Source organism: Vulpes vulpes, chromosome 5 (assembly GCF_048418805.1).
Source record: "Vulpes vulpes isolate BD-2025 chromosome 5, VulVul3, whole genome shotgun sequence".
Lineage (NCBI taxonomy): Eukaryota > Metazoa > Chordata > Mammalia > Carnivora > Canidae > Vulpes > Vulpes vulpes.
In genome coordinates this window covers 81,490,421-81,512,415 of record NC_132784.1, presented here as the reverse complement: position 1 = coordinate 81,512,415, position 21,995 = coordinate 81,490,421, and the positions used below count along the sequence as shown (strand labels likewise).

The 21,995-nt window shown below is 40.8% G+C and overlaps 1 long non-coding RNA gene across 2 annotated transcripts in view; it reads right to left on the bottom strand.

Annotated features, from left to right (window-relative positions):
- Nucleotides 1–21,995, bottom strand: part of LOC140599054 (uncharacterized) — a 96,102-nt gene that overhangs the window by 66,591 nt on the left and 7,516 nt on the right. For both annotated transcript variants that reach the window (XR_012001732.1, XR_012001733.1), the window contains exon 2: nt 536–701. This is a non-coding gene — a long non-coding RNA (uncharacterized lncRNA). The remainder of the gene's footprint in view (nt 1–535; nt 702–21,995) is intronic.

The window sequence follows — 21,995 nt, the reverse complement described above, 5'->3', positions numbered from 1 at the left end:
TCTCTGAATCTTAACATGGGAATAAGAACATTTCCTGCTTGATGGAATTACTATGAGCCAGAAGTGAGTTGATGAAAGGAGAGGGCTCAGTCCAGGACCTACACATCCTAAATGGCCTTCACATTCACTAAGACACCAAAGTACTACAGGCACAATCAACTCATCCCAGCTCAGTGATGGAGGAAAAGGATGCTTGATAGTGGGTAAGCTGGTGATTACAACACTGTAGGAGAGAGAGCTCTGGACCCAGGAGCACCATGAGGAGAGCAGGGACACTCAGGAAAAATGTTTGTTTTATCAAAACAGGTTAGAAAAATATTGCTTTGGGAAAAATATTTAGTGTTCTTCATCCTAGAGAAGTGAGTCAAGACTATGACTAGGAAGCTACTGAAATTGCTCTGCTGTTCCATAGACAGGCTGGTTGTCTCCCTTCCCTCCTGCCTTGACACCATTCATCTGGCTTGGCTTATCATCTCAGATGGGCCACAGGGAGACCCTCCCCTATGGATCCCGTGGATCCCAGTTAATGACCTACCTGATGAAGTATCTTGATTTCAGAAGGTGATGCGGATAAGTGAAGCAACAAGGCCAAGGGTCTCCAGATGCCCACATAGGTCAGCCTTGGTTTGAATAATGGGAGGTCACAGGTCAGCAGTCCAGGTTGGAAAGAGTTGGCTCAATTAACCAATGTAAAAGAGACCCTGCAGTAAGAGAACAAAGAAAAATTGTACCAAAAATAAAAATTGAATATATCCATACAATGAAATATTATTTAACCACAAAAGCAATAAAGCACTGGTGGATGCTACTCCATGGATGAACCTTGAAAGCATTATTAGAGGTGAAAGAAGCCAGTAACAAAGGACTGTTGTATCATGTTGTATGATTCCATGTGCAGACACACTTCATGTATGTGGAATCAAATAATTTGTGGAAAGTAGATTAGCTATCACAGGGGAGGGAAAAGGGCCTGATGGGTATGAGGTTTCTTTTGGCTGATGAAAATGTTTGGAATTGTATAATGGTGATGGTTGCACAATACTGTGAATAAAGTAAAAACACCACTGAATTGTACACTTAAAACTGTAAAAATTATGATGTTTTTATGTTGAGTGAGTTTTATCTCCAATAAAAAATTAAGCAATAAATTCTAACATTCTAAAACAAACATATCCAAAAAGGTATGAATTTTAGAACTCGTAGTCTTCATATTTTTTCCTGCATATTCTAAATTTTCCATAATAAGGATGAATTCCTCTTAAAAAATGTTTTATTTTGAAATAATTCCAGATTCACAGAAAGTTGCAAAGATAGCACAGGATGGTCTTGGATACTCTTACTCATTTCTCTCTGTAGTTACATCTTATTTAACTATAGTACAATAAGAAAGCCAGGAAATTGATACTGGTACTGTGGGGTTGGGCACATGTACATGTGGTATTTTATCACGTGTAGATTTGTGCAACCACCACTGCAATACGGATGCAGAACCATCCCATGACCACAAAGATCTCCCTCATGCTACCCTTTATAGTCACACTCCTCCTCTTCCTTCCCACCAACTGCTCATCTCTATAATTCCATCTCTATAATTTCAAGAATATGGTATCAGTGGAATCACATGGTATGTGGCCTTTTGAGATTTGCCTCTTTCACTCCGCACAATGTCCTGGAGGTCCTTCCTGGTTGTTGCATGTATATCAATAGTTTGCTTTTTTGATGTTGTTGAGTACGGTTCCATGGTGCGACATGCCTCAGTTTAACTGGTTATTGGTGTGACATTTGGTGTTTTGCAGATTTTGGCTATTGCAAACAAAGCTGCTAATGATACTCCTGTTCAGGTTCTTTCACTTCTCTGCAATAATGGCCCAAGAATAAATTGCTGAGTTGCATGGCAAGTCTATGTTTAGTTTTTTAAGAAACTGCCAAACTATTCTCCAGAGTCACTGTACCATTTTACGTTCCTACTAGCCATGTATGAGAGATCTGGTTTCTCCGATTCCCTGTCAGCATTCAGCATTGACACTAGTTTTTTACATTAGCTGCCTTACTAGGTGTGTAGTGGTATCTCATCATGGTCAAATGCATTTCTTTAATGGCCAGTAATGTTGAACATCTTTTCATGTGCCTATTTGCCATCTGTATATCCTCTTCAACAACATGTCTCATATAGGTTGCCTGTTTTCTAATTAGGTTGTTTGTTTTTACTGTTGAAATTTGAGCATTTTTTATGTGTTCTAAATACAAATCCTTTGTCAGATGTGTGGTTTGCAAGTAATATTTCCTCCCAGTCTACAGCTTGTCTTTTCATCCTCTTTACACAGTCTTTCACACAGCAACAGCTTTTAATTCTTCTGAAGGGTAATTTATACTCTTTTTTTTTTTTTTTTAATGGATGTGCTTTTGGTGTCAGGTCTAAAGATTCTCTTCATCAAGCCCTAGATCTTGCAGATATTCTCCATCAAAGTTTCTAGGTAAGAATCACTTTTTGAAAGAACATTTTTTTTTCTAAGTCTAAAAGAAAGACATGCCTATTGTAGACCATTTGGAATATAAAGAAAAGCTCAATGGGGAAAGTTAAAACTCACTAATAAAACCAACATCCAGAAATATGTTTGGTATTAGATGCCAGGACTTGCAACTTAATAAAAATGTCACCTCCTTTATAATGGGAAAACAGAACCCTCCAACAGTAAACTGCACTATTGAGTACCAACCCAAGTGCTGAGGAGAGGTGCTTCTCGTAATGCCAAGATCAGCTGGGGGAGTTGCCATTCGGAAAAGGCTAAGAACTACTGACCCAAACAGTGAAACTCATGTTTATGAACCACAGCTGTTAGTCACAGACTGTAATTGCCCTGCCAGATAAAGAAGCTATTTAAGAGAGCAGGTTGCAATAGCTGAAAAGAAACAGAAAATAGTCTTTTGGAAATCACAGGATTGTAACTAAGGGAATATCAGGTTTGAAGGTGGAACGGATTTCGGTGAATTCACTGGCCTGGGACAGGCTGATCTTATGTGAAGATGATCCAGCCCTGGCTGATGTTCTGTTCCATTGGAGGGAAATTGGTTGAGGTTCTCTTTTACAAATCCTGGCATGTGGGGGCTTTTAATAGCTAGAATCCTTCCAGCCTACCCACTTCTGGGCACCTGGAACTTTGCTTTTCATCTCGCCCCTCTCACTTGCCTGACATGTTGGTCACACGGTGACAGTGGTGATCAGAGCAGTGGAGTCCAACAGTACTCACCCCTACCCTCACCCCACCACCTCTACACAGTAGACGTAAGCTGGTCTTAAAACAAAGCATTAGATAGACTTCAGAGGCTTTGCTCCCTACCCTTCACCGTCAACCTTCTGAGAAACTGATATTTTATGAAGGAATATTTTGTGGGGTGCCTGGGTGGCTCAGTGGGTTAAGCCTCTGACTCTTGGTTTCCTCTCAGATCATGATCTTAGTGTCATAAAATCAAGTCCTGCCTGGGGCTTCTGCTCAATGGGGAGTCTGCTTCTCCTCTCTCTCCCTCTGCCCTTCCCCTAGGTGAGCACTCTCCCTCTATCTTTCTCAAATAAATAAATAAATCTGAAAGAAAGAAAGAAAAAAAGAAAGGAAGGAAGGAGGGAGGGAAGGAAGAAAGAAAGAAAAGGCACTTAGTGAAACTTGCTGTTTAAATTGTTTAGTGGCATTAGGAAATAATCCTGAATTGGATTTGGTCAGTCTAGATTTTCAAGCATTCGTTTGTACTCATCGAGTCTGCTTGAGTTTCTCTCTCCCTCTCCCTTTGCCCCTCCTCTCACTCTCTCTCTCTCTAAAATAAATAAGTAAATCTTTTTAAAAATTTAGATTAAGGGATGCCTGGGTGGCTCAGCGGTTGAGCATCTGCCTTTGGCTCAGGGTGTGATCCCAAGGTGCCGGGCTCGAGTCCCGCATGGGGTTCCCTGCATGGAGCCTACTTCTCCTCCCTCTGCCTATGTCTCTGCCTTCCTCTGTGTGTGTCTCTCTCTTGAATAAATAAATAAAATCTTTTTAAAAATTTTAGATTATGAGTTAATTATGTGGTGAAAATTGCAACCTAAATGTCCATTAACTTAAATTATGATAGATCCAGACAAAAGCCCAGCATTTACTGTCATGGAAAGGTGCCTACACATATTGAGTTTTTAAAAGCCAGTTATAAATTAACAAGTAGATTTTTAAAAAGGCATTAGGAAAGAAATATAACAAGATATTATCAGTGGTAATCTCTGGATGATTAGTTATGGAGAATTTTATTTTATTTTTTAATTTTCTCATAAGCTTTCCAAACCTAATTGCACTGAGCTTATATTGCATTAATAATCAGGAAAAAAGAAAACTGATTTTCATCAGTGGTCATAGGGTTGCATGTTAAACAGAACTGTATATATAATTAATAATTGTATTTACTAGTTTTATGAGTTGTAAAAACTCGTATTTTGAAATATTCAAAAGGGACAAGAAGTATAAAGTGAAAAGTAAGAATTCTCTTGTGAATTCCATGTAACTACTGTCAACAAAAAATACATATCTCGAAAGCACAAATTAAATAGTGAGAGCAGATCTGAACTGCAGAAGCTAACGTGAAGAGGTGCAGAGGTAGGAGACAGCCTTGAAGACAAGTGAACGAGATTTACCAGCCTACTGCCAGCCACCCCTCAGCCCACTCCCAGAACACTCACTTATAATCACATTGCCCTTCTAATAAGGGAAATCACCCTCTTTACACTCTGAGCACGTGGGTTCCAACAGACATTGACATCTAGTCAGGCATGCAAATTAGCATGGGCCCTAAAACCCAAATGAATCAAGTCAAATTCAAATTACAGAGCACACTTGGGCGGTAAGTCACAGAAGCAGCAGGCACTACTACCTGAGTGTGAAAGGAAGGCTCTTCCTCTCTCCTGTTCCCGGTCACCCCCAATTGGTTTATTTAATAGTTCACTCCCCATCCTCCATGCTTTGGCTTTAATGTCACTTTCTCAAAGAAGAGAAAAATTTGCTTGGCTAGATTGGCATAGCCCCTTACTTTATTCTCTATCATCATCCCTGATCATATCCTTGGAAGCACTTATTACTATTTTGTAATTTTTAATTTAATTTAATTTAATTTTAATTTTATGTACTTATACCTGAGCTCTACCTTCCATCTCTCCCCAGATTGTAAACTTCCTAAGGGCTGGGACCGTGTGTGTGTGTGTGTGTGTGTGTGTGTGTGTGTGTGTGTGTGTATGTGTGTGTGTAAATGTTGGCTTTGTTTAGCCAGCTTTTAGTCCATAATGGGTATTTAATAAATACAATGTAAATAAAATGGAATATTTTACAAGTCCATTTTGAGATGACATTCTAATTTCCTTAATGTTTTAGATAAGACAGACCCTTGAATGGTAGGTTTGTTTATTTCTTCATTCACTCTTTCACTCATTCAATCAGCAAACTTTTATTAAAAGCCTACTATTTGCAAGATTCTGTGTTAGGTGCTGGGGATAGAGGTGTCTAGCAAGGAAGTCAAATAAAAATAGGTAAATACGATCTAGGCAGACATGAGCTATGATATAGGTGATACAGGGTTTTAGGGGAGCATGCAGTTGGCTATTTCCTGAACTTTGAGAACTGTGGCTGATTCTCCCCCCCACCCCATCACCCTGTGACATCCATTAAAACCCCACAACTTCATATCCAAAATGTTGACTTGGGTCATCTGTGTATCTGTCACCTTGTATAGAAAAGATCATCATCAACTTTTTAAACAGAAAATTGTGTTAAGGAAGTGACACCATAGCAAACAAATGAGAAACCAGAGAGACAGTTTGAAAAGCCGTCTCTGCAAAGTAGGGTTTTATAAAGTGCACACTCTCTGTTCTTCCTTGCCTCCATCCTTTCTCTGTCCTTCCTTCCTACTATTCTCTCTCACACACAACTCAGACACAAGACATGGAGAAACAAATGTTTTCTGACTCGATGACTTCAGCGGATTAGCGCTCCTTTGAAAGTGATATTGTTACAGCCATAACGTGTTTATGTGTAACACAGACATCTTTATGTATAATGCAGACGTGTCTGTGTGGGGAACATTAACATCCTGGCCTTGTCATTTAGTGAGGTAGGAAGTTCAGCCTAGGACTACAGATCCCCAAAGCTTTAGAGAATCTTGATACAGGAGAAGGAGGGAGCTGGAGAGAAGAGGGGAGATTTCTTTTAGGATTATTTCTCCTTTTTGCCTAACTCTCATGGGCTTAACTCCTACTCTCTGAGAAACAATCCTCTTCCAACACAGCTGGGATGGTTGTCAGGCAGAGGTATCCTTGCTGAGGATAGCAGCCATCCAAGAAAGGGTCAAGCAATTAGAAGATGCTGGTAAATCACAGAGACACCACAATGAGAGTTCCACTTTATAATAACCTGATGGCAAAACATTTATTTTAGACCCTGACACACCATCCCAAAAGAAACAAATTGGAGGGAGTGTTTTCTCAAACATTTTGATATATCCTAGAAATGAATTTTATTTTCACATTTTAAAGGGTCTTTACTCCTCATAAATTGTGAAAGTAATCCAGGCTCACTGTAACAAAATCAAACAATACAGAAGTATATAAATAAAAAGTTAGTCTAGCCTCTCCTCTATCCCACTCCCCAGAGCAGCCGTACCCGATAGAAATATCTTGCGAGCTATGTGTGTAAAGTTTTCTAGTAGCCACATTAAAAAAAGTAAAAAAGGAACAGGTGAAATTAATTTTAATTATATATTTTATTGAATGTAATGTATCACAAATATTTTTACTTCAACCTATAATCAACATTATCAAGTTATTATTAAAATAGAAAATTATTATTGAGATACCACTTTGTGGTACTAAGTCTACTAAATCTGATGTGTATTCTATGCTTACAATACCTCTCAATTTGGACGCTATATTTTCATCGAAAATACTTGCTCTCTATTTCAATCTCATAACACATACAGTTGAAGGACCAGTTTTAAATTAAATGTGCAGTAATTAAAATTAATTAAAAATTTAAAATCCAGTTCCTCAGTCACACCAGCCACACTGTGAGTACTCAGTAGTTACATGCAGCTACCATATTGAACCATGCAGCCCTGGAGCGAACTACTATGATTTTTGGTATGGAATCTTCTCAATCTTTTCTCTATGCATATGCATATATAATTAAATATAACATATTACACATATCTGGATTTCATTTCAGAATAAACATAATCATGTTATATACATTTTACTCGACAATTTCACTTTTCACTTAAAGTTATATTTTGGATATTTTTATTATAGATTACTAGGAAAACGTATCAAAGTATTACATATTTTTTATTCTTTATTATGGGTGAGTAGTAGATTTATTTAACCACTCCCCTACTAGTGGACGGCTACGTTGTTTTTGATGTTTTGCAGTTATAAACATCCACGTTTGCATACTTATGCTAGTATTTCCACAGGATACATCCCAAAAATTGACACTTAAGAAGCCAAAGGGTATGTCAATTTAAACATCTGAAAGCTAATGCCCTCCCAAATAGTTGTGCCAAATTTTATCCTACACTCTTGGCTGGCATTCCTCTCCAGCATTTGTAGATGCTCCAAATGCCAGAATCCTAATATCTGAGAAAGAAAAGATCTTAGAGCTCATCTTTTCCAGTCCCTTTATTTCATGGACCAGGAAAACAAAATCTAAGTGGTGGGAAAAGGCCATGCAGCATTGTGGCCAAGCTGGGACTTGAGCAGCTTTTTAAAAAAAAAATTTTTTTAAAGCAGTTTTTAGGTTCTTGCCTCCTGTCTCACCATGCACTTGTGGGGCTGGGCAGAGTCTTTGGAAGCATCCTGGGGAAGGGCATCCCTCCTTGGACTTGGCCTGCTGCCCCTCCCTCCCGCACTTTGTCATTATCAGCTGGCGCTGGCTTAGATCAGCAGGCCTTTCAATGGAGCATCACACTGCGCCTCAGTGAACAATGAACAAGAGCCAAGGGAGACTTTCCTTGACATTTGTATCCAAAATTAAATTCAATCCACTCAAATGCTTGCCACAATTTCAAAGTGTGCCTTGCCTGCCTTTCTTCTGCTAGACACAGCCAAATCATGGACCCAGGTAGAAGGGGGCGAGGGGGAACCTAGGTGTTTTGTTTCATGCAGAAATAAACTCCACCACTCAGCAAGCAATTCCTCGTGGGTCGGTCAGCTCAGAAACATTCCACGTTTAATAGGAGTCACTTTGGGAGGGCAGAGGCAGAAGGACATGAAGATCCTTTTGGAGGAAGGTTGGCTCCCTTTAGCTACGAGGCCCGTGAGATAGTAGAGGCAACTCACATGCCAGTGAGATGGGCTCCCGAGGACCGTACACTTCCCTTCTGCTCCCTGGAACTTTCCAGAACCCATGAACCCAAGAGCCATCTCATGGAATCCTTGTGAGTAAGCTCCATGCTCAAATGCTCGTTGGTGGCAAAATGGGGCCTGGAAACCAAATCTCCCAACTCTATCTCCAGAATGTTTCCCTCTCCCCATCAGTCACTCCCTGGCCCCATCCCATGTTCTGCAGAGTCACAAAGGGCCTGGTTCTCTATTCTCTACCTGCTGCCTACACTCCCAGCCCCACTTCATTACAGGCATTAAAAATTAAAAACCACTTTCTTATGCTATTCATTTATTTATTTTTCTAAAAATTAATTCAGACATTTTTACTTATTTTTTCTTCCCCTGTTGTCTTACACTCCCTCTTTCTGCCCCTTCATGATGGGCATGAAGCCAGAGTCAGGTAGAAGAAGTCTCCCATTTTTTGGTTACATGTTGCCAAATAGTTTATGCTTCTATACCCGGTGCCTTCTTTGGCTCTTGTTTTTTTTGTTGTTGTTGTTGCTATTGTTGTTGTTGTTGTTTTCCTGGTGTTTCTTTATTACGGGAAGAAAGGAAAGAATACCACAGTAGGAAAAGATAGGGTACAAGCGAGCCCAAAAGCAAAATAAGGATTTATTTCATGCTGTAATGAGCATATCATCATAAGGTTTCTGACTTTGTCATCCTTGACACATCTTTACCCCCATATGCAATTCACTGACAAGCCTGGTGATTTTACTTCTGCAGGATTGTCAAATCCACCCACTTTGCTCCATTTTGACCATCTTCACCCTGATTCAATCACCTCCCAACTAGCTCTTGTCCACTTGTACCCCTCTTGCCTGTACAGTATATGTCCCCACACTGTACACAGAATGCCCATAAAGGACTTTTAAACCTCATTCTAAATGCTGTAGGGAATAATAATAGCAGCCATCATCACTATTGTTAAAATTTGAGCACTTTCTGTGTGCCAGGCATGATTTTTCATGTTGTTGTTTTTTTTAAGATTTTATTTATTTATTCATGAGATACACAGAAAGAGAGGCAGAGACACAGGCAGAGGGAGAAGCAGACTCCCTGCAAGGAGCCTGATGCGGGACTTGATCCCATGACCCCGGGATCACGCCTTGAGCCAAAGGAAGACACTCAACCACTGAGCCACCAGGCATCCTGATTGTTCATGCTTTAATACCAAAGTCACTTATGCATCACAATCTTGGAGGTAGATATTATTAACTTTTAAAAATAAAAAAAACTGAAGCATGGGGATGTATGTAATTTGCCCAAGAAGACACAGCAATTACGGGGCAGAACCAACTTAGGAACCCAAATCTATAATCTTAAATTCCTGCAGTGTGGGCAATGCCAAAACTAAAGCTGGTGCCAGAGATTAATATTAAGCAGTGCTGAACGAATTTTTGGTTTGCCAGTTGTCTTAATCCATCTGGGCTTCTATCACTACTTACCATAGACTGGGTGGCTTATAAAAAAAAGAAACTTCTCACAGTTCTGGAAGTTGGAAGTGGAAAATCAGGGTGCCAAATTCTGGCATGGTCAGATTGCAAATAGCCAAATTCTCACCGTGTCCTCATAAGGAGATAGCTCTCTGTGTCTTCTTAGAAGGGCACTAATCCCATCTGTGAGACCTCTGCCCTCATGACCTGATTACTTCCCAAAGGCCCTGCCTGCCTCCTCATACCATGACCCTGGAGATCAAGGTTTCAACATATGAATTTGGAGGAGGGCCGCACAAACATTCAGTCCATAACATCAGTTGTTTTCTTGACACCACCATCTTCTAACTACAACAGAGGACAGAGATCTGATAAGAACAGAACTGTGGAGCATCCTCGGTCTTCTATAGAAGATGATGGGAAGGAGGGGTGAGTTGCTAGCTCAGCAGCAGCCTCCGTCCTTCGTCGGAAGAACGCCTTTCCTCTCCCAGCTGTAGTAGTTGTGCTTGGAGCAACTCCACTGAGCCCTAGATGAAGTCTGGTTTTTTAGGAGCTCCCACTCCTCCGCTCAGTATTTAGCTCAAGATACTTAGCAGGATTTACAAGGTCCCACTGGCTCGGACCCTTGCCTACTCTCCAGCTTTGCCTTCATTCCCCACAACCCAATCACACCAGCCTCCAAAGCCAACTCCTTCTATCTCTGAGCCTTTGTACATGCTATTTCCCCAATTTTGGAATATTCCTGTTACCTTCTTTTGCCCAAATTATTCCTACTTATCCTTGGGCTTAGCCTAAAATCATACCCTGAAAGACATTTTCTTGAACCTGGAAATCTAAATCAATGGTCTTTCCCACTCAGGTCATAATAAAGTGACACAGAGTCAGGAACTCAGGGCTTGGACTGACACTGCTTGACGTTATATTCTGAGCCTACCACTCATTAGCTGTGTGGCCTTGAGCAAGACATGTAGGCCTTCATACCTTTATTTCTTCATCTTTAAAATGGAGCTAATATTAAATGTATGTAGAGAGTTTGGAAGAGTGTCTGTACTATTAGTATAAGCTAGCATTCTCCTTCCTAGCATTTATTCAAGTTGTAATTAGAAAATTATTTTTGTTATTATTTGTTTAAGATTTTTCTACATGCTGTAGGTTGTATGGCAGTAATGCAGGGTCTCTCCTGTTCTCCACTGTACTTGCAATGCCTCGCACATTGCACCAGGTCACAGGCTCTCAATAGACATTTCTTGAATGAATGGATGAACATATTACTTTTTCCTGGGCTGGGTCCCCTAAAGACGTGTCACCTTGTCAGAAAGCAATCCATATTATTAAAGAACATTGTCTGAAAATTTTTGATGGTCAGATTCAAGGCTGATTAACAGCCTAAAGTTAGATGTGACATTCACCATCTCTCCCTTTCTGGGGCCTGTTCTCACACAAGGCCTTGTGATGCTCATTGCCAGGCAGATTTATGAAACATCTCAACAGACGCTTACATTCCATATGTTACAATTTACACATTCCTTCTGGGGTCAAGGTGGGGAATGGCATGCGTGCTAATAGCTGCATTTCTCACATGAACTTTCACATAAACCCTTTTCCCGGCTCGTTTTACTGATACATTATAATATACTTTTGTAAACATTTTTCTCAAGGTCATGAATGAATGCTTCCTAATTTCCATTTTTCGAGGATTGCAAGTCTAGAGAGGGTGACTAGAGGTTTCTTAGCCTAGCCCCTTCCAGAGGCCAGAGCTCTATCTGAACTATTCTATCAGAGCTCCAAATAAATAGGACAATAGCATTTTTCAGTGAGTCTCCCAAGTTCTCACTGGTTCTTCCTTTTGTTTCAAAGATACTGTGGCTATATGTGTTAATGTTTTTTTAAGATTTATTTGAGAGAGAGAGAGAGAGAGCACACAGGAGCAAGGGAGAGGGGCAGAGGGAGAAGGAGAAGCAGGCTCTCCACTGAGCAGGGAGCCTGATGGACACAGAGATGCAGGGTTCCACCCCAGGACCTTGGAGTCATGACCTGAGCTGAAGGCAGACGCTTAACCGACTAAGCCACCCAGGTGCCCCTATGTGGGTTAATTGTGTAGTATGTACTCTAATTACATTTGAAGTCCTAGAAAAAGTGCCCTTTGGCCAGAAAAAAACTGACAAAATTGCTGAATCCAAATGGCCACCAGGGAACTAGTTCGTCATGTCAGTGGAAACCTCCCCTGGAGCATTTGCTTCTTGGCAAGAAGGAGCCCAACATCAGTCTTCCTGTGCCTTCATTTTCTTTCTGACCTGAATTGTCAGTCAAGCTATATCTTTGTTCCATTTGTCAAAACACCATTGTTCTTTCTCTTCCCTGTGGCAGTTTCATTTCTATTGTTAAAAAAAAAAATCAGAAGTCAGTATAGCCTTGGGTTGATGGAAGCAGGTCTTATTGCCAGGGCAGCCTAGTTTGTGGCCAAGAGCCAACCTTGACTTTGGTGTTCAACAGACCATGGAAATCTCTCGGGCCAACCAACTTTGGTTCCATCAGGAGACTACAACCCGCAGAAGAATTTCTGTCACCCACTGTGCTGTGTGGGGCAACAACATATTACATGCTGGTTTCTATAATGGGATAATTTCCCAGTTATGATATCTACATATAAAATAATAAGCCCATTAAAAATAAAACATATCATTTTTCTAAGAGAAATGTTTGTTAGTCTGCGTTTAAAAGAGCCTATGGCCCTAAGTTATTGAAAAGACACACACTATTTATTCCTATCTTAGGTTGATTTTATTCAACAGCAATTGCATGTGAGGATAGGATAACAGACATTTTTAGATGCTGAACAGAAACAATAATTTTGAATGCTCCCACTATCATGATTTCCCATCCCCCGCATGTCTAATGTGATTTTCCCAGAAAATGCATTTTAAACAATTCAAAATTCAAGACCTCTATTAGATTGGGCCCTAAATGTTGCTAAAGGGAAAAATGATTTTCCCAAAAATGGATAGGGTAATTTCTTTTTCCTGTCTCTATAAATTGTCATTCTAAAATAATTGTTGGGACAGTTTATTTAACAGATCAATTCTTCTTAACAAGGATTATTGGGAATCGAATTGGGCAGTTTAGGGAACTCTTGCAGATTCTACAAACTTCCAGGAAGGAAAATCTAATTCATATATGAGCTCAGAAATCAGAATGGCTTTGGATTTCTCAAAGGTAAATGCTAGCAGTTAAAAGGCAAAGAGTGATGTCTTCAAAATTCCAACGGAAAATGATTTCCAATCTATAATTATATAGCCAACTAAATATCAATCAAGCGAAGGTTAGGATAAAGTCATTTTCAGACTGACAAGCCTCCTCCAGGTCCATTTCTACCTTTCTTCACTCTACTCTGGGCTGCTGGAGGCTGACCTGTATAGATTGCCTCAATGGGCTCCCTTGCCTTCCACTTCTGGTAGGATTTGGCCAAAGGGAATACACTGGCAGAGTCTGGAGGGAGTCTGTCATTTTCTACCTGTGGGACTTTGGACAAACGGCAAGCTCTCTTGTCTCATATATACAATATGGATGTTTATATGATTTTCCCCCCAGAGTTTCAGTAAGGATAAAACGAAATAATTAAGAAAATATGTATCACAGTGCCAGTCACTCAACAAACATTCAATAAAAAGTGGCCATTATTATTATTATTATCCTTGTGCCATGGCTAGCCTGCCAAGACCTACCCCTCCTCAAAGAAGCCAAATAACCCAAATGGCAGGAATGCCATTCCCATAAGTCTCAGAGCTAATTTGAGTGAATAAGCTCTGAGTGAATCCTGAAGGGTTGTAAAAAAACAAAAAACTCAGCCAAGTTGGGGAGCTCCATGCCCAGCCCCTGAAGCGTGGCTTAGGCTGAGAGGGCTGCTCTTGCATTTGAGTTGCACCCCTGCAGGGTGGGGCATCATCTGGTGGCTGGTTCCAAGTTCTACCCACAGTACTCAGTTTATGATCACGATGCTCTTTGCTGGAGATTAAGGGGACACTGGAAACAAGATGTATTTCTGAGAAGATTGTGATCCCAAATACCTGACTGAGGACCCATGGCTGTCTTCCTAAGGCCCTCAGCCAGCCAGAGCTGTCTCCACTTTTGGGCACATGACTACTGCCTGGGATATTTAACCCCTCTCTCCTACCAACTGTATGAGAAGCTCCAGAAAGTCAACCTTGAAGGAGACTTATCTTTTCGTGTAACTGGGAGGTGTCACTTTTCCTTTATGAAACCATTTTCTTTTTTAAAAAAAAATGGCAGGGATCCCTGGGTGGCGCAGCGGTTTGGCGCCTGCCTTTGGCCCAGGGCGCGGTCCTGGAGACCCGGGATCGAATCCCACGTCTGGCTCCCAGTGTATGGAGCCTGCTTCTCCCTCTGCCTGTGTCTCTGCCTCTGTGTGTGTGTGTGTGTGTGTGTGTGTGTGTGTGTGTGTGTGTGACTATCATAAATAAATAAAAATAAAAAAATATTTTTAAAAAATGGCAATATTCCTGGGACACCTGGGTGGCTCAGCAGTTGAGTGTCAGCCTTCAGCTCAGGGTGTGATCCCAGGGTCCTGGAATTGAATCCTGCATTGAGCTCCTTGCAGGGAGCCTGCTTCTCCCTCTGCCTGTGTCTCTGCCTCTCTCTCTCTCTGTGTCTCTCATGAGTAAATAAAATCTTAAAAAAATAATAAATTGGCAATATTCCTTTAGCTCATAACTTCAGAATTATTTGTGTGAGTAGTGATGAGGAAGGGAGAGAGATGTAAACAGAAGTTGCTCTTGTGGGGAGAAGTACAAGTGAGAAGGCTCAGCTCAGGAAACATCAGGAACATGTGTGTGCATGCACGTGTGTACGTGTGTGTGTGTGCATGAATGCATGCATACACGTGTGAACATCTGAATGTACATTTGAGCTTTGGGCTCATAAGGGTGCACTTTCTTCTTCCGCTGACCATCAGAAATGGCCCAGCTCTGAGATCTTTGGAGAGCCACCATGTTGGAAACCTGAGTAGAGCCTTCAATAGAGCTTCTTTCTGCTTTATTTAGATGCAATACTTGGTGTGCTTGCACATCTCTCCTCTCTAGTCAATCCTGGCATTTAAAAATTCAGGTTTGAAGAGAGGCAGAGAGAGATGGGGGCGGGGGTCATGTAGAAGGGGGAAAAAATCACCTTGGGATTCCCTGAAATAGCAAATTCCTTCTGTAACTCCCCCACAGTGCATTGTCACTGTTATTCACTGTATTTAACAACAACCAAAAAAATTAATTTCAGGGACACAGCCATTGTAGGAAGGAGGGTACGCCAGAATTTGATACAAACAGGAAGTGGGTGGGTTGGATTCCAGTGGACACTGTGTGGTAGAATCAGATTCTGTGGTAAAGGCCATTTAATTTTCCTTTGGCCTGTGGATCTTATCATAATTGGGCTGGACCATCATGGGCTGGAAGTCTGATTCTGAGAATAAGCTATGCCAAGGGCTGCCGTGGAAGGGGACCCTCAACGTTCACCTACTTCACTTCCTTCCAGAATTCTGATGTGGCACCCTCCAGAGCCATGACGTCTGCTCTGGCGGCACCATGTCCTCCACGGTTAACATTGTGCAGTTCAGGGGATCCCTGGGTGGCTCAGCGGTTTGGCGCCCGCCTTTGGCCCAGGGCGCAATCCTGGAGACCCGGGATCGAATCCCACGTCGGGCTCCCGGTGCATGGATCCTGCTTCTCCCTCTGCCTGTGACTCTGCCTCTCTCTCTCTCTCTCTCTCTAACTATCATAAATAAATAAATAAAGCTTTAGGGAAAAAAACAAAAAACAAAAAACATCGTGCAGTTCAAACCTCCCAGCATAGATTTCCTCATCTCAGAAATGGTGATCATAACCATTCATTAAAATGGTTGTTATGAGAAGTAGAGAGAATGTATGAGAGAGCCCAGCCACTCCATAAATGATGGCTGCTGATAATAATAATAATAAGAAGAATAAGAATAATAATAACTATTATTATGAAAAGAAGAGAAGGAGGAGGAGGCAAGAAGGAGGAAAGCCAATTCTAATTACATAAAGAAGCCACCCCACAGGGCCATCTGGGTAGCATAAGAGTGATTTTATAGTACCCTTTGGGAAATCTTATTTAACATTCTCTTCAATAAGCTTGCTGATTTTCCTGATGGCATTATTCTTTGTTTCTAAGCTTCAGCATTTTATTCTGTTTTAAGTATACAATATTTTAGGTCTGACGTCAAAAAGTGCATCGTCTGTTTTTATCTTTCTCAGCCTCATCCACATCCTTGGTTACTGTTGCCAGGTATCCCGGGGTCACCCAAAGTACTTTTGTTCTAGAGACCTTTCAAAGGAAGCCAAGGGAGCAGTTTAGAAAACTTCTCTTGTTTGTAGACAAAAATATATTAAAACAACCAAGGGAGTGATGACTCTCCGGGATCATTATTTTTAATGCCTTACTGGACACGTTTGAAATGCTTTTCAGGTCCGTTGGGAGTCAAATTAGGAGAAAATCTTTGTTTTATATCTTGGAACTTGATCTTTGGTGAATGTCTGCGAGGTTTGCACATTGTGTAACACCCCCCACCCCCAATACTGTCAGGATTTCATCAGCTTTAAATAGGCAACAAAAACACAGGGCGGAGGGGATTAACGGTTTCTTTGTGGCTTTCTGGTTATCTTCCTTTGACTATGTTACTAAATGCGGCTCTAAAAGGCTTGTTGTGCTTTGGATTTGATCAGCCACTCACTTCAATTCAGTTCCAAACCAGAAGAGCTCCCCCTTGGGGTATCCTTGTTGCTAAACCTCTCGGAGGCATCATTGACCAATTTAAGCCAAAAAGGATGCTGCAGGTGTGTGAGGCATCTTTGTAGGTCGAGGCCTCTGTAAGGTATAATGATGCTTTCCTATTTCTAACAATATTGAGATTAGCCTAATTATTTACAGGCCCATCAGAGGCCCTCTCTCTAACACTTAATGAAGTGGCCTCTGGTCTCCCTGATGACCATAGGGAAGAACTGAAGACAATTCTCAGACCTGGTATAAGGGAGGGTGGTTACAAGGACACCTCCCCTAGCAGAACTTCCACATCCTGACCAAGTCCTAGAGCACAGCCAGAGAGAACACGTTGAGAGAAAGGACTGTGTGTCTCGGGTTTGATTACTAGGCCTGTGATGTGTACTCAGTAAGTGTAAATGAGTGAATGCTGTTACAGGAAGACAGATCTCACCTCCCATAGGCCTGACCTTACGGAGAGCTTTACCACTAACTAGCCAGGTGATCTGGGGCAAGTCATATAATGTTTTATCTGGGAAATAAGATGTAGAACTAGATGCTCTTTGAAGTTCCTTGCAGCTGTAATCTGCTGCAAACTGTTGTTTCAGCCCAAAGAAAAACTGTCTTACACATCCTGGGTGCACTGAATGATACTGAGGAAGGTACCATGTTGAGTTAAGAAAAGGAGATGATGAAGAATTTCTTTAAAAAAAAATTTAGATTCCTCCTGCGTCCCCCACCACCACTGAAATTATTTAAAGCATGTACATTTATCTGAAAGTGAAGGACAGCCGTGTCAAATAGTCTCATCTTTTGAAAATGGTCCTGTTGGGATCCCTGGGTGGCGCAGCGGTTTAGCGCCTGCATTTGGCCCAGGGCGCGATCCTGGAGACCCGGGATCGAATCCCACATCAGGCTCCCAGTGCATGGAGCCTGCTTCTCCCTCTGCCTGTGTCTCTGCCTCTCTCTCTCTCTCTGTGAATATCATAAATTAAAAAAAAGAAAATGGTCCTGTTGATGGAATTTAGGAGAGAACTAGAGTCTCTACGGGGGTCCTCCATGCATATGACCCATCTGAGAGGTGCAGGTACATTTTTCTCTTTTTCAAATCTGGTTTTCAAACATAGAGATCATCAAGAAGCAGCTCTGGCATTATGCACACATCTTAGATCCACTTGTGATAGACACAGAACGGTATTTGGTGAATGCAATTGCCTTGAGGAAATAGGATAAAATTGACCTAACAGATGTTCATGTTTGTCCAATAATAATAATGATACGCTGTCTTTGTTTGGAGCACAACTAAATTGTTCCTGCTGACTTCAAGGTCCCAGTGCAAAATCCTGGATTCAGATCCTGTGGATTTATCACACCCACTGGAGGACACTGGCTTTCCAAACCTCTGAATGGATTATCCTCTTCCATTAGATTGGGCTCATCCTTTCCAAAAGATAACATCTTGTTTCTCCGGCCTGAATTTCCCTCGACTTCTTTCAAAACACAATTTGTGAAAACAATGTGTGAGAACACATGACAATGGGAAGTGCTCAGCAGGAATACTGCAATAAATATGTCAGGAATATAAACTAACTGATGCTATATATTCTGTCCTTAAGAAGAAAGTATCGGGATACAATAAATTACAATCATTTTTCAACATCTCCAATTTCTCCAGTAACGTATATTGGCAGACCTTAGTGGATCACGCTAATTTATTTGTAAACCATCAAAGGAAAGAATAAAACATGTTTCCAGGCAAGTGAATGGACGAGGACACCGAATTGGGCAACAGCAATATTTTCCTACGCCAGAAGTAAACATGTCAACATGGTGAGGAGGGTTTTGTCCCACTTCTGGCTGAACTTTGAGGGGTGAGATGGCTAATATCGAGGGACCCAGCTTTGTAGTCCTTTCTCACAAAGCATTCCATGATTCAAGAAAAGGACAATCTGCAGCGTGACACGGCGAACTAGGTCAGAATAATATTTCTTAATGGTGATTCCTACAATGCCTATTAATTACAGCAGTGGTTCAGAATTTTCTGTGCCTTGATAGGTTGTATTTTTAAGTAGGCATCCATTTTTTAAAATTTAATGTGATATAAAACTGAGTTCCAAAGAATCCCTACTATGTAAGTGGTGAAAAATGATGTAGGGGAGTGGAAGAAAATATGTGTCTATTCATATATATACAGCACAAGCCGGCATTCAGAGATGATCTTTGTGAACATAAAAGTTTATGCTGCTTTTGATTTGTGTGGTTTAAAAAAGAAAACACTAGCAATGTTTAGGGATCTTGGAGCATAACATCAGAACAGAAACTCTTTGCCCTAAATTCACATGTATTCTCTGGCTTTCTCTCTTCTTGCTTCACATAGATTCTCTCTTCTCCAGCTCAGTTGGTTTACTCCCTTTGTGGATGGCATCCCTACAACATGCTTTGCTCTTCTCACCTGCCCATTTCTGTTCCCACCATTTCTTGAGCCTGGGGAGAGGCATCCTCCAGCCCACTGGGATGGGGTGGGGGAACCTAGTTTATGGCCCCCATCTCTGGGAAGCTTCTTTTTAACCCAGCTAGAAATGATCTCCTCTAGTGACAGTACCCTACGGAAGGGTTCCTTAACCTCAGAATTGTTGACATTTTAGGTGGGATAATCCTTTGTTGGGGGGGACTGCCCTGTGCATTAAAGAAAGTTTTAACAGCATCCCTGGCCTCTACCCACTAGATGCCCATAGCATCCACCTTCCTACTCCCACCAAGTTGTAACAATCACAAATGTCTCTAGACATTGCCAGATGTAGGTGCAGGAAATCATCTCTGTTAAGAACTACTACTACCCTAGGGCTCTCCCCAAATCAGATCACAAATTCCGGAAAACAAGGGTCAGATCCCTAGCAGTGTTTTGGTTCATAGTCAAAGTCATTTGATGATTAATGAATAAAAGATATTTTAAAAAATTATCAGTTGGCAGTTTCTGAAAATTAACACATTAGGCTAATTTGAATCAGGTCAGACTCCCAGAAAACTATAAAAAAGGATTATATTACTGCTTCTTTCCATTTAGAAAAGGTTTGGGTTTGTTTTTGTTTTTGCTTTAAAGGAACTATAACTAAAAAAAAAGAACTATAATTTTAATACTACACCATTGGGTTGAAATGAGAAGCCACCAATCAGAGAATGTCTCTGCATCTTTTGAAATGTTATTGTTGAAGTCACTAACCATTGTCTGATGATCCTTAGAGGAAGGCCAGTGAGATAAGTTTCCGTTAGAGTTTAGCACTAGAAAAGTTTGTCTCTGAAAAAAATTGGCTTTCTTCTTTCTATTGCATAATGATAGGTAACTAGTTGTATTTGACTCGGGTGTCAAGAAGCTCAGAACTAAGTTTTATGCTCAATTACAGTAATTATCCTCCTTTCATTTCTTTTTAAAAATTATTTGTTTATTTATTTATGTATGTATTTATTTACTTAATTTTAGGAGAGAGAGAGAACACAAGCAGGGGTATTTGGGAGGGGCAGAGAGAGAGGGAGAAGTGGACTTTCTACTGAGAAGGGACCCCATGGCGGGGGGGCTCAATCCCAGGACCCTGGGACCATGACCTAAGCTGAGGGCAGACACTTAACTGATTGAGCCACCCAGGTGCCCCAAAGATTTTATTTATTTGAGAGAGAGAGAGAGAGAGAGAGAGAGAGAGAGAATGAGCAGGGACATTAGGGAGAGAGACAGTAGGGACAGAAGGAGAGAGAGAAGAGACTCCTCACTGAGAAGGGAGCCTGATGTGGGGCTGGATCTCAGGACCCTGAGATTGTGATCTGAGCTACAGGCAGATGCTTAACTGACTGAGTCACCCAGGAGCTCCCGTATCCTTGGATTTCTAATATTAATGCAATCTTTTCTCCTTCTTACTAGCCACAATTAACTCTTGTCTTTCACCTTTGTTCTAATGGCTTTCTTGAATCTTTTTATAAAATAAAGTTTTAAGTAAGTGGAGTCCTTATCATTTACCATCAATACCAAAACACTTTGGGAAGTAAAAGGAGAGCAATTAATAATTAAGCTGGGACAACAGCTTAAACTGTGGCTGTTCTGGGCAGGATAAAAATGTGGTGTCACTCTAAAAATAAATAATAAGTATAACAGATAACAACAGTTATTCCATTCTCAGGTTGGGGATAATTAAAGATAAACATGTGCCCTAAATAGAGAATCAAAGTTATGTGCTTCTTATTTATTGCGTGTCACGTCTGTTGATTAGAGTTTGATATTTATTACCTCTTGGGAAATTTTGTAATTAGCCTCTGTATCAGTAGAGAAAAAAAATCTTGGGCTTTTTTAAAAAAAAAGTTATTTAATTTCTGCTAAAGGGGAGAGGGAGATCCTTTAGATCTGGAACAGTGATCACAATAGAAGTTTCATTTGTGATTTATGGAGACTTGGGATAAAGGCACTATTGACCAGTATCAGATTTCTAATGACTCTATCTTGTTTTTCCTGAGCAACTTCTCACAAACTTTTGTAATATCTTGAGCAGCCAGCTGATACTATGTTCAAGCCTGTTTACAGAGCTATTAATAAATGCTATGTGGCAACTCCAGGAAGAGAGTCAAACTGTTTTTTTTCTCTCCATTGACTGAAAATTTTTCTGCTTATTTTGAAAAAATATGAGATTACCGAAGTCCTTGATATGTGCTGGATATTCTGTAAAGAAACTCAGTGAAAATAAATGGGATTCTAGCTTATAATCTAATGGACTCATAGTCAAAAAGGAAAGTCATTGTCAATGCCTTGACTGCAAAGTCTTTCCTATACGAAGCAGTGAGATTTTGATGTGGTATGGGTGAATTTATTTACTTATTGGCACAGGTGAATTTAGACAAAGATGGGAATTTGTTTCTGTGTGTGCTCAGAGTCATGCTCTAATTCAAGTTCTTAGTCGCTGATAGGTTTTTTGAGGTAAGTTAGTATTCTTTGGTTAGGCAAATTGAAAATTTAATAACTACCATGTATTGATTTCTGACCCCATGCCAGGCACCATGTAGGCACTCTACATGTGTTGTGTTGATCTGTTCTCAAAACTACTCTGTGAGGGAAAGGTATTAGCTCCCATTTTTATAGTTAGGAATCTTAAAGCTGGGATCCCTGGGTGGCTCAGCAGTTTGGCTCCTGCCTTTGGTCCAGGGCGTGATCCTGGAGCCCCAGGATCAAGTCCCACATCAGGCTCCCTGCATGGGACCTGCTTCTCCCTCTGCCCCTGTCTCTACCTCTCTCTCTCTCTCTCATGAATAAATAAACAAAATCTTAAAAAAAAAAAAAAAAAAGGAATCTTAAGGCTCAGAGAAAATAAGGAAGTCACTCAAAGTCATAAAAAAATAAAAATAAAAAGCAGAGGAGG